The 10,470-nt window shown below is 49.0% G+C and overlaps 1 non-coding gene across 1 annotated transcript; it reads left to right on the top strand.

Moving 5' to 3' along the window:
- The first annotated feature begins 10,161 nt into the window (after positions 1-10,161).
- Positions 10,162-10,233, top strand: TRNAA-CGC (transfer RNA alanine (anticodon CGC)). Its single transcript has one exon. It is a non-coding gene; the product is annotated as a tRNA-Ala (tRNA).
- Positions 10,234-10,470: the final 237 nt, after the last annotated feature.

Raw genomic sequence — 10,470 nt, 5'->3', positions numbered from 1 at the left:
ACTGTGCTGGGGGCAGCTGCTGCCTGTGAGCATCCCGGGGACACAGCGGGGGTTTTCAGCGCATGCTGCAGCCTGGCAGGTGCTGAGAAGCCCTGAGGTATGAGAGCTGCAGCACTAGTGATCCCCCAGGCATCAAGGGAGGAGGGAGAGGAACAGGGCAGCTGCTTCCTGTGCTGCTTCTGCCCCGGGATGTTCTCCCCTGGTGGAAAGCTGACACACCCTGGGTGTGGGTGGGGAAGCTGGTGGGGAAAGTAGATAGGCAGGAGCTGCTGCTGTAGAGCGCTGGGGCAGTGCAGCAGGTTTTGTGATTAGCGTGTGAAATTTTGATTTATTTTCAGCTTTAGATTACAAACCTTAGCAGTCTGTCCTCTGCAGTAATGAGGAAAGAAGAGGGCTGTGAAAAGAGCAGGGCCTGAGCCCTGAGGTAGGTATATGTAGAGCTCCAGTGCTTTTTTGGTAGCTTCCTCTCTTGTTACAGTTGCTTGGGATGAAAGTAAAAGGATGGCCACAAACAGGCACTGTCCTTGCTTTTAAAGCCGGAGTAGAAGGTGTGCATTGCTGTGGGAGGCAGAGATACCTAAGAAGAGATACCTTTTTTTCTTGCTTCTGTGTTGCAGCCATTCGTGTTCCCTGGCTGTGGCTGCTTCAGAAAATCCAAGCTATCTCCATTCATTCTTGAATCTGAAGAGAAAATGGCTCTTCCTGTATGGTCAGTCTACTTCTGGCCCCCAGAATGTTTGATAAGGACAGGACAAGGGTCTCCTTGATGGAGGGTGCTCTCCTGAAACTGGAGAAAGAGGTGCTTCTGTTCAAGAGCGGGTATTACTACTGCAGCCAGGTATTTAAACTGTTGTCATCCCTGAATGTCACCTTGAGAAAGTTGTAGTGTTCTTTCTGTCTGCTGGCAGGCAGATGCTGGCCAGCTGTGACTGAAGAGAGCTAGGCAGAAACATGTGTCTTGTCAAAGGTTGGCCTGGAGGACACACACATGTTCTGCCTGCTTGAGTTTTACTTTTGAAATAGACCCTGCTGAATGAGAATGTATTTTTATAGGCATAGATTTATGTTTACCACCAAGCCCCCAATGATTTCTGTTTGGCTTGAGTAGCCTGTTGACAGCAGATATATGGAAGCTGCAGCTAAGGATCTCAGTTCTGTTGTAGGAAGTTTCTGTGCACCTGACACAAAAGGGAGATGGTCCTGTAGTGATGGTACCAGCAGGGTTTGGGAGCAAAAGTGTTGAAGAGAAGTGCTTTTGTTGAAGAAGGTTTGACAAATCCATACAGCGTTGCCTAGTCTTCTGGCAAGCAAGCAGAAGAAACCTTGGCAACAGCTTTCAGGCTCTGTTCCTGAAGCAGAACTACTTGCAAGCCTCCATCTTTGTATCTGCTGACCAAATGCTTCAGCTGAGCATTGCCTTCCTCACTGCCAGGTGAGAAATGTGCAGCTGAGACTTACTGAAAGACCTGGCTCCTGAGGCCTCCTTTGGCAGGATGTTAAGTGGGTGCCTGTGAGTTGCTTCTCTTTTTCTGGAGGTTACAGAAGGTAGAGATTTGCAAGTTTCCTCCTTACCTGAGCTGGCTTGATAATCTTTAGGGTGTTGCTTTCCTTGAGGAAGGAGGCAAGCTTTACATCTAGGCTGGGGTGGTCTGTTGTTAGTAACAGCAGAAACCTTGGGTGCTCGATGGGGCCTCTACTGGGTGGCCTGTGGGAGAGAGACTGAAGTTGATGTGGAGGGAGAGGTATCTGAGTGTGGGCGGTGTGTTGCCTGGGGGAGGTGTGAGGTGTTCCTGACATGCTGCAGTGGTGGCAGTAGCTGCTGCTGGAGAGATCTTCCCGTTTTTGGAGATGATGCATCAGGTGCGTGGAGGGAGGAAGTTTGAGGCTGGAAATATAATGTTGGGAGTGCAGGGCACTGGGTCTCTGAGAGGCTTCCCTGATGCTGCCAAATCCTGTTTTGCCTGTTTTCTGCTCAGCATGGAGGCGTGTATCCATGCCCCTGGCCAAACTCGGGGAAAGAAGTAAAGATCAGGAGTTGCACATTGTTCAGTTAGATGATACGCCTGAGTGTTCTTAGGTGGCGTGTGCCTTGGAAATCTCTGGTTCTATTGCTAAACCAGTGTTACTGCAGCTGTGTGGACTTTCATCCGTTCTTGTCTCTTTGTGACTGTGTGTGCGGCCAGGGGCCTGTGGAGGTGTCGTGGGGTCTAGCCCTAGGCATGATACTGTCTGTGGTGAGTGAGTATGGGAGGACCCGCTATTTCCAGTGCAAGCAGGATGGATCCAAAATCAGTCGAGTGACCTGGATTGCACTGTTTTCTGGTTTTGTGCCTCTCCCCATGGGCAGCAGCAAGAGCATTTCACCTGAAAGTGTTCAAATCCCTTGGTCATAAGTCTAAACCAGCCAGAGCAGTTGTGATACTATAGCTTCTGTTGGAAGCTATGGAAAAGCACAAGCTCTGCCTGAAAAAAGGGAGGGGAAAGAAAAACATGGGAGAGAAAAATCCCTTCTGGCTATTTATTGGCAGAAGTGGCTTTGTCAGGATTTTGTGAAAGGGAGGATGCATGTTAAAGTGCATGAGAGAGGCCTGAGAGTGCTAGTGAAATTTCTAGGTGTAGACCGACTCTGTTGTCATAGTGGTGACCTCTGCAGTGTCTAGCTGTTTGCAGTGCTGGTGGATGATAAATTCCTTGTGCCCCCTTAGGAGCCCTTTACTGCAATCAGTGTAGAGTTTAGAGAAGACTCTTCGATAATCCCTTTGTGACTGTTCGGTGGGTGTGTGAATTTTGTTGTTGTTGTTTCTTTGATGATGGCGGAGCTTCTTTGTGAAGGTAAGGGTATTTATAGGAGCTCCTTAGGTGTTAAAAAAAAATCAAAGCCAAGAAGCAGGTAATCCTCTCCCTGGAGACTAGCCCAAAGTAATAATTTTCTAGTTGCTTAATTTGCTAGTTTGCTGGTTCATTACACCAAATCACAGAATGAATAAGGTTGGAAGGGACCTCTGGAGATCATGTAGGCCAACCTCCCTGCTCCAGCAGGGTCACCTAGAGCATGTTAGCCAGGGTTGCATCCAGGTGGGCTTTGAATCTCTCCAGAGAAGAAGACTCCACAACCTCTCTGGGTAACCTGTTCCAGTGCTCTGTCACTCTCACAGGAAAGAAATTCCTCCTCATATTCAGGCGCAACTTCCTGTGGTTCAGTTTTTACCTGCTGCATGGCACTACTGAGAAGAGTTTGTCCCCGTCCCTTTGACACCCTCCCTTCAGATACTTGTACACATTGATAAGATCCCCCCTCAGTCTTCTCCTCCCCAGGCTAAACAGGCCCAGCTCTTGCAACCATTCCTCATAAGGCAGATGCTGCAGTCCTGTGATCATCTTTGTAGCCTTCTGCTGGACTCTCTCCAGTAGCTCCATGTCTCTCTTGTATTGGGAGCCCAGAACTGGATGCAGTACTCCAGATGAGTACGGACACAGAAATAGCTCATTTCTGTCTTTCTCTGCTTCTCTCGGGCATTACAGACCAGCAGCAAATGTGTGTGACCAGGACAAACCAGTGAAACAAGATAGTGCGGAGGTAACTTTGTGTTTATCAGTTCATTTTTAGAGAATGATGATGAAGCATATTCAGTCATAAATGTTTGCACTCTTCCTTGTATGTTGTAGAGTGAAGAAATGCTCTGCTGCCAGTAGTTTTTCCCTAGGGGAAGGGGGAGCATTCTTCAGCAAGTGGCACTTTCCCAGGGGTGGCCTGCTGCTGCTTGTTTTGTTTCTGTGCCGTTCTGAGCACTCTGTACTCTGCTGTTTCAATTCTTTCCCTCTTACCTGTTGGGTTATCCTTCAAAGCCCGCAGTGCACGGGCTCAGTTGACTGACTGTACAAGCCTGCAACACGTGTTTTGTCTTCTCTGACTTTTGTTGTGAGGTACATGTCTTGGACTTTGATCTCTGATGAGGATGACATCCAAACTAGAAACTTACCCCTGGAAGTGAGAAACAGGGATCTCAGTCTCAGCTTAATACCAATGTAGGGAGGCTTTGCAGAGCTTTCTTAACGTTCTTAAAGTCAAAACCATTCAACGTTGGGGCTCTCTGGCCGCTGTTTAACTGTGGAAACAGTAGTAGCTGGGGCCCCAGTTTGAAAGTGGCTCTCCCTGAAAAAGGACCTTGTAAACTTGGAAAGAGAGGAGTGTGCTGGCTGGTTGGTTGTGTGCACAAAATATCCTTGTAGCACTGTTATGCAGGCGGAAGGCTTTTTGCATTGTCTGCTAGTCAAACAGCTTGCTAGCACTTGCCGTGCAAAGGGTTAGCACATCCAGGGTTCACCAAAGCCTGCAGAGTCATGCTGCAGCCTGAGGAAAAGGGGATTTCTTTTTGCATTTTGTGAGCCCAGCTGCAACCAAGAAGGAGATGCTATTGCAGATCGGAGCATTTTATCCCAATAGGCCCATGCGTTGTGTGCCTGCCTTAAGCACACTTGGATGCCCTCAGCCATATTGCAGCCGGTCAAATGCCCACCATGGTGTTCCGCTTGCCTGACTCAAGCGTTGTCGTCTGTTCCCCCTTGTGTTGTCAGCTCAGCTCTCTATAAAACTCACTATCCTCCAGTTCTTCCAGGCTCGTGTCTTTGGTGCCTTGGTGTGGGGAATGCCTGCTGTGGTTGGCTGAAGCCTCAGTGTTGGGAGGGCTGCAGCATCATGTGGCACAAGAGGCCTTTGCTGTTCCTGTGTTCATTCCTGAGCTGCTTTCTTGTGTTTGCTGGTCCTCGTGTTTTCTGTCCACTTCCTCTCTTTCCCCTGTTACTGCGGAAGGAAGTACAATTGAAAGCAACCATACCCTTCCAGGTTAGGAGAGTGAGGCAAAGAACCAGGCTGCTGTTGCTACCTGAGCAGCAGGCTGAGGAAGCCCATGGTCTTTTGCTCTGAAACACTCTGACAGTTTCCAGCCTTTAACCTGACAGGCTTTTTAGTGGGCCTTGTTTCAGCTGACTGCTGCACCCAGGTTCATGTGCTCAGTACCCTCCCTTGTAAATCCTTTCTACTATAACTCTTTTTTTTCCTCCTCAGGCCATGGTGAGAGGGTTCAGTGCTGCACTGGAGGAAGGCAGGCCAGGGGAGATCATGAGCTGTGCTTTGAACCTCACTGCCACCCCTGAGGACGTCCACACGCCAAGGAGCCTTTGCTAATTGAAGGATGAGGTGACACTTGCTGCAGTGCAGTGGTATTCTCATACGCGTTGTTGCTGTACGTGAGTTTTCTTTTCAAATTGTTTGTTGACTTTTTCACTGCTTTAGCAGGAGGGAAGAAGGAACCTAAGTGTAGTGTGTAATTGCAAATTCTCAAACGCTTGTTTCTAATTATCTGTCAAAAGGGAACATTTGCTGCTTCTCTCGCTTGCTCTCTCTGTTATTTTTTTTCCCCCTCCCCCCTGAGCTTTTAGGAACCTCTCTAAGTGCAAACTCCAGACCAGCACATGACATGAAGAGTAATGACATGTGTGAGTAATGGATTTTTCTATGAGAAATACTAGTGCTAGTTTCATGGCAATGGCTTCTTCCAAAGAGTGTCATAGCCTGAGAGAACTTTTATTTTTCCTGTCTTGTTGTAACTTACAAGTTGATAAGTATGACCATACTGGAAGTATCCTCTAATCAGGGAGGACCCACCTCCTTCCTCAGAACATGTGAAATAACAGTGAGAAGTTGGTATATGCACCTTGTGCTGCATTCTCTGCATTGCCTTGTTGTGGGGTTTTGGAATGGGCACTGTTTAGGAACAGCTATTTGGGGACTTGGGTTTTCAGTCTGGAACTTATCCAAATGATGGCTGGGGTTGAAAGAGGCAAGAAGATTGCCTGATGCCTTCCATCGCAGAGGCACAAGCCGCTTTTAGTCTGCTCTGATTTGCTCCTCAGGTGCTAAGTTGTCTCATTCCTCCTGCACAAAAGAAGGATGTGTGCTTGGGCAGTGGGGTGAGCCTGCAGACTAAGAGGGCACTGCTTCGCTTCCCGTGCCTGTCCTTGTGCCTCAGGTTTGAGTTCCTATTGGCCTGTTTTTCCTTGACACCTCATGCCCTCCCAAAAAATCTCCTGGGTCCTGTAGTTTAGTCACCTGTTCCAGGCAAATGTATGCCAGCATTGATTTTATAAATGCACTTAAGTTCCCTTGTGAAATATTTCCTTGACTGAATTCAAGAATTTCCTTTTCAAGGATCTGAGGCCTTCTCAAGTCCAAAGGGCATTTCCTGATGGCAACTTGATGGGTATTTGTCCTTGTGGCAGCCTTGCTTGTGAGGGTAACTGGTTCTGTGTCCCTAGAGCGACTTTGATAGTAACAGTCCTGTTTCCTCTGTCTTAGTTTGGCTATGTCCAATTAAATTCCCCTAGTGCCCTTTGGAATGATTGGCACTTCCTTTCTGGAGCATCTTCATAGCCTGCCTTTGTTGCTTTTTGTTGGAATCTCACTTCCCTTTTTTTTAAATAAGACTAGAAAATTACCCACAGAACTTCCTACAGTGCCCCTCAAGTGCCAGTAGGAGCCAGTAGGAATCCTTCCATACCTGCTGGGAAAATACTCCTTTCTTCATGGTTTTAATTGTGGCTCATTAATGTGTAATTGGCTGAGGCACTCAGTTGTGTATGCAGATAAGAATTTGCGGCAACTTCCACATTACCCGAACTCGGGTTTAGAGCAGAAATTCTTGTGGTTACTCCTGCATGCCAGAATGATATTGCTGTTCTCCCCTCCTGGGTGCTCCGTGCAGATCCTGCTGCCCTGTTATTCGAGGCCACATCTGGAGTAGTGTGTGCAGTTGTGGGCTGCCTGGTCCAAGAGAGACAGAGAGCTACTGGAGCAAGTGTAGCCAAAGCCTTCTAAGATGCTGACGGGTCTGGAGCATGTCTCATGTAGGGTAAGGCTGAGCAGGCTGGCACTCTTCAGTGTGGAGAAGAGGAGGCTGGTGGGGGATCTTCTCAATGTGTGTAAGGATCTGAAGGGAGGTTCTAGAGAGGGTGGGGCCAGGCTCTTTTCGGTGGTGCCCAGCGATAGGCCAAGAGGCAACGGGCACAAAATAAAATACAGGACGTTCCACCTGAACAAAAGGGAAACCCTCTTTGCTGTGAGGGTGACTGAGCAGTGGAACAGGTTTCCCCGAGAGGTTGTGGAGTCTCCTTCCTTGGGGATACTCAGAGCCATCTGGACGGGTTCCTGGGCAACATGTGCTAAGTGCCCCTGCTTGAGCCGGGGTTGGACTAGCTGATCTCAGAGGTCCCTTTGAAGCTCTGCCATTGTGTTATTGTGTGAACTCTAAGATAAAAAAGCAAAGAGAGATTCATATACTTGAGTAATATCTGTCAATGTCTTGCTTTTTCTCCATTTTTCCCAAATGTCCTTTTTCCTTTTTTTTCCACCCTCCCTCGCGGTGCTTCCTGCCCTCCCCCACACTGCTTTTTTCCCTTGCTCATTCCCTGCCCCCTTTTTTTTTAATCTCATGGTACATGTGTATTTTCTTTTTTCTCACGTCTTGTGGGTTTTTTTTTTTTTGCTTTTCTTACATTTTTCTTCTTTATTTGATATTTTATTGATGTTTTCTCTATGTTCCCCCCCCTTATTTCCTTGCTTTAACCCCATTTGTCCCATTTCCCCCCCTTTTTTGGGGAGGGGGGGGAATTCCTCTTTTCTATGGATTTCCCCTCTTTTATTTATTTCTATTTTCTGCTTTACTCTTCTTCTCTTCCCCTCTCCAGTGTTTCTCCCTGCTCATTTTCTACCTTTGTTCTCTGTTCTTCGAGTCTTCTGTTCTGTTCTTTTCTCTCTCTTTTTTTTTTCTCAGTTTTCTTCTCAGGGTTTTTTTTCGGAGCTTTTTGGGAGAGTGCTGGGGTTATTTTTTTCATTTTTAGGGTTTTGGGGGGGGGTGTTTTTTTTAATTTTCTTTTTCCCTTGATGTTTTCCTGATTTACACCCCCTGTCCCCATTTTCTCTTCATTTCCCTGTTTTTCTCGGTCTCTTTGTTTCTTCCCTTTTTTACTGTTTGTCCCCATTGCCCCCATTTGTCCTATGTTTGCCCGTTTCTTTTGATTCTCTGGTTTTCTCATTTTTCCTGTTTTACCATTTTCCCGTTTTGTCTCATTTATTTTCCAGCTCTGCATTTTTTTTCCCCATTCTTCTGTCATTATTTACGTTTCCCCTCTGGATTTTTTGGCCCTCCTGGATGTTTTGGCCCCGAGTCTGTTGCCCTTAGATTTTTGCCCTCCTATTTGCCCCCTTTCCCCTTTTGGTAGTGGGTCAGCATTAGTCAACGTTTCGTGATGAAGTCTGGAGGAACAGCAAGAATGCCTTCGTGCTGGGGCTCCAAGACCTCCATGTTTGAGGTGCCCTTACTTGAACTGAAGGGCTTGGTCAAACTCTTTGATGAGGCCTATAGTAACAATTCTATCCTAAATCCATTTTTGTCTCATCTTCTTGGGAAAGGGGACGTGGAAAGCTAACAGCCTGGCTACTGGACTATTCCATCAGCGAGTGAGATGACATCTCTCATCCGGAGGAAATGGAGGGCTGTTCCCAGGGCCAGCACTGACCCCTGACCTGGGGGCTTAGCCCTCGACTACGGGAGCCTTCTGTCAGAAGAGGGACCTGCCTTGATGCCTGAAACTGTTGACAAGCCATAATTTCAGTAGTTACTTCAGGATAAATTTTCCAATATTCTCTAAGTCATGGTATTTGGGGATAAACACATCTAGCTGAGTTCTGGATTTCCATCTTCCAGGAAACCCCATCAGCTGGAGAGTAAACTGTTTCCAGGTTTAACCTCCTTCCTTTAATGGCAGCTCTCAGAAGTTGAGGAGGTGAAGGCTGTACTCCTGCTGAAGCCTGCCGATGGAAATTGGTGGAGTTGTCTTCTCAGAGTTACTGAGACACAAGATGGAATGTAGCTGCCAACTGGACAAGCTTTGGCCCGTATGAAGAAAGAGCTGTCCTTTGAGAGGAGGCATTGAAATGCTACATCACTTTCTATGATGAACACTGTAACAAGGATATATTGCAATGGCACCCTGTAAGAAGGTATGCTTTTAGTGAACGGATCTTGTATTCCTTTTACCTGCCAAACCTGGCATGCACCAGACTCGGGCTATAAATAAATCACTGGATTTATCCTCCTAGGCAAAGCCATACATCTGTCTACTAAGTCGGTGTGTGCAGGAGGTGGGGGGAGGCTGCCTCCAGGTGAGTGTCTTGACTCAGCAGCAATAAATGTTTTCAGTTCTACAGAAGCAGCTCTTCAGAGCACACCTACTGCATGGGAAAATGGGGTATTACAAGGGGAAGGCCATTATACTGTAATTCCATTTGGAATCAAATCAGCAACCCCAGGCTCCATTCCCTGTTCCACTGTCCCTGGGTGGGTTCCACCAACAGCCTTTCAGTTAACATCCGAACGCTCTGCGTGTTGCGCCACAGAGACCTCCCCACCTGGGGCTGTGCCGGGGGCTCCAGTGTCAGCACTGTCCTGGTGCTGCAAGAATGGGAACGTCCCTGAGCGCAACCCCGTACCCAGCCCCAGGCAGGGGGACGCTGCCCTCTGCCCATGGCTGGGTGCTGGTGGGCAGCGTGGTGCAGGGGGAGGCCTGGAGCCTGGCTGAGGGGCTCTGGGCAGCTCCCTGCCCAGCACCAGCTCTGCCTGCTCCCCTGCTCCCTCCACCCCACACCCTGGGGGCAATCAGAGCTGTGGGCACATCCCGCTGGGGAGGGCATTTCCCTCACACCACTCCCTCCTGCTGCTGCCCTCGTGGACACAGGTGACGCACACAGGAGTGCTGCCTGCGCTGGCAGAGGTGACTCAGGGAAGGGGCTTGCCCCTCTCCATCGAGCCTCCCCTGGCAGGGCCAGAGCCTGGCAGCAGCGCCTGCAGCGACACTCTCCTCCTGACCCAGTTAGCTGCAGAGATGCTGCAGGGGCAGCGCTCTGTGGGGTGGCCCTGTGCAGGAGCAGTCCCAGGGCAGAGGCAAGGCCAGCTTCCCCCACGGCCAGGCAGGAGGGTCTGAATGGAGTTTTCTGGGGAGGGTCTGAGGGCAGCAGGGCACAAGGGGGCTGTGCTTGTCAGGGACATGGCATGGGAGGAGAGGGCACCCCAGAGCACACCCCCCATCTACGTATGCCATGTGTAAGGGGATGTAGCTCAGTGGAAGAGCGCCTGCTTCGCATGCAGGAGGTCCTGGGTTCAGTCCCCAGCATCTCCAGCAAGGACTTTTGTGCCTCGCTGTGTTGTCTTCCCAGCAGATATAAGGGTGGTGGAAGTCCCCTGGGTGAGCCTGGGTCTGTGATCCGGAGGCGGCTTCCTGCCGTCCATCAAAAGCCTCATCAACTTCCTCTTCCTGAGCTGGTGGCTTGTTGTAAACACCTACAGCAGTGTCTGCCGTGTTAGCCTGCCTAGTCATCTTCACCCATAAGCTCTGGACTCACTGTTCATCCACCCC

Source organism: Rhea pennata, unplaced genomic scaffold (assembly GCF_028389875.1).
Source record: "Rhea pennata isolate bPtePen1 unplaced genomic scaffold, bPtePen1.pri scaffold_26, whole genome shotgun sequence".
Taxonomy (NCBI): domain Eukaryota; kingdom Metazoa; phylum Chordata; class Aves; order Rheiformes; family Rheidae; genus Rhea; species Rhea pennata.
Note: the sequence above shows the minus strand (reverse complement) of the source record. Positions and strands in the feature narration are given on the sequence as shown.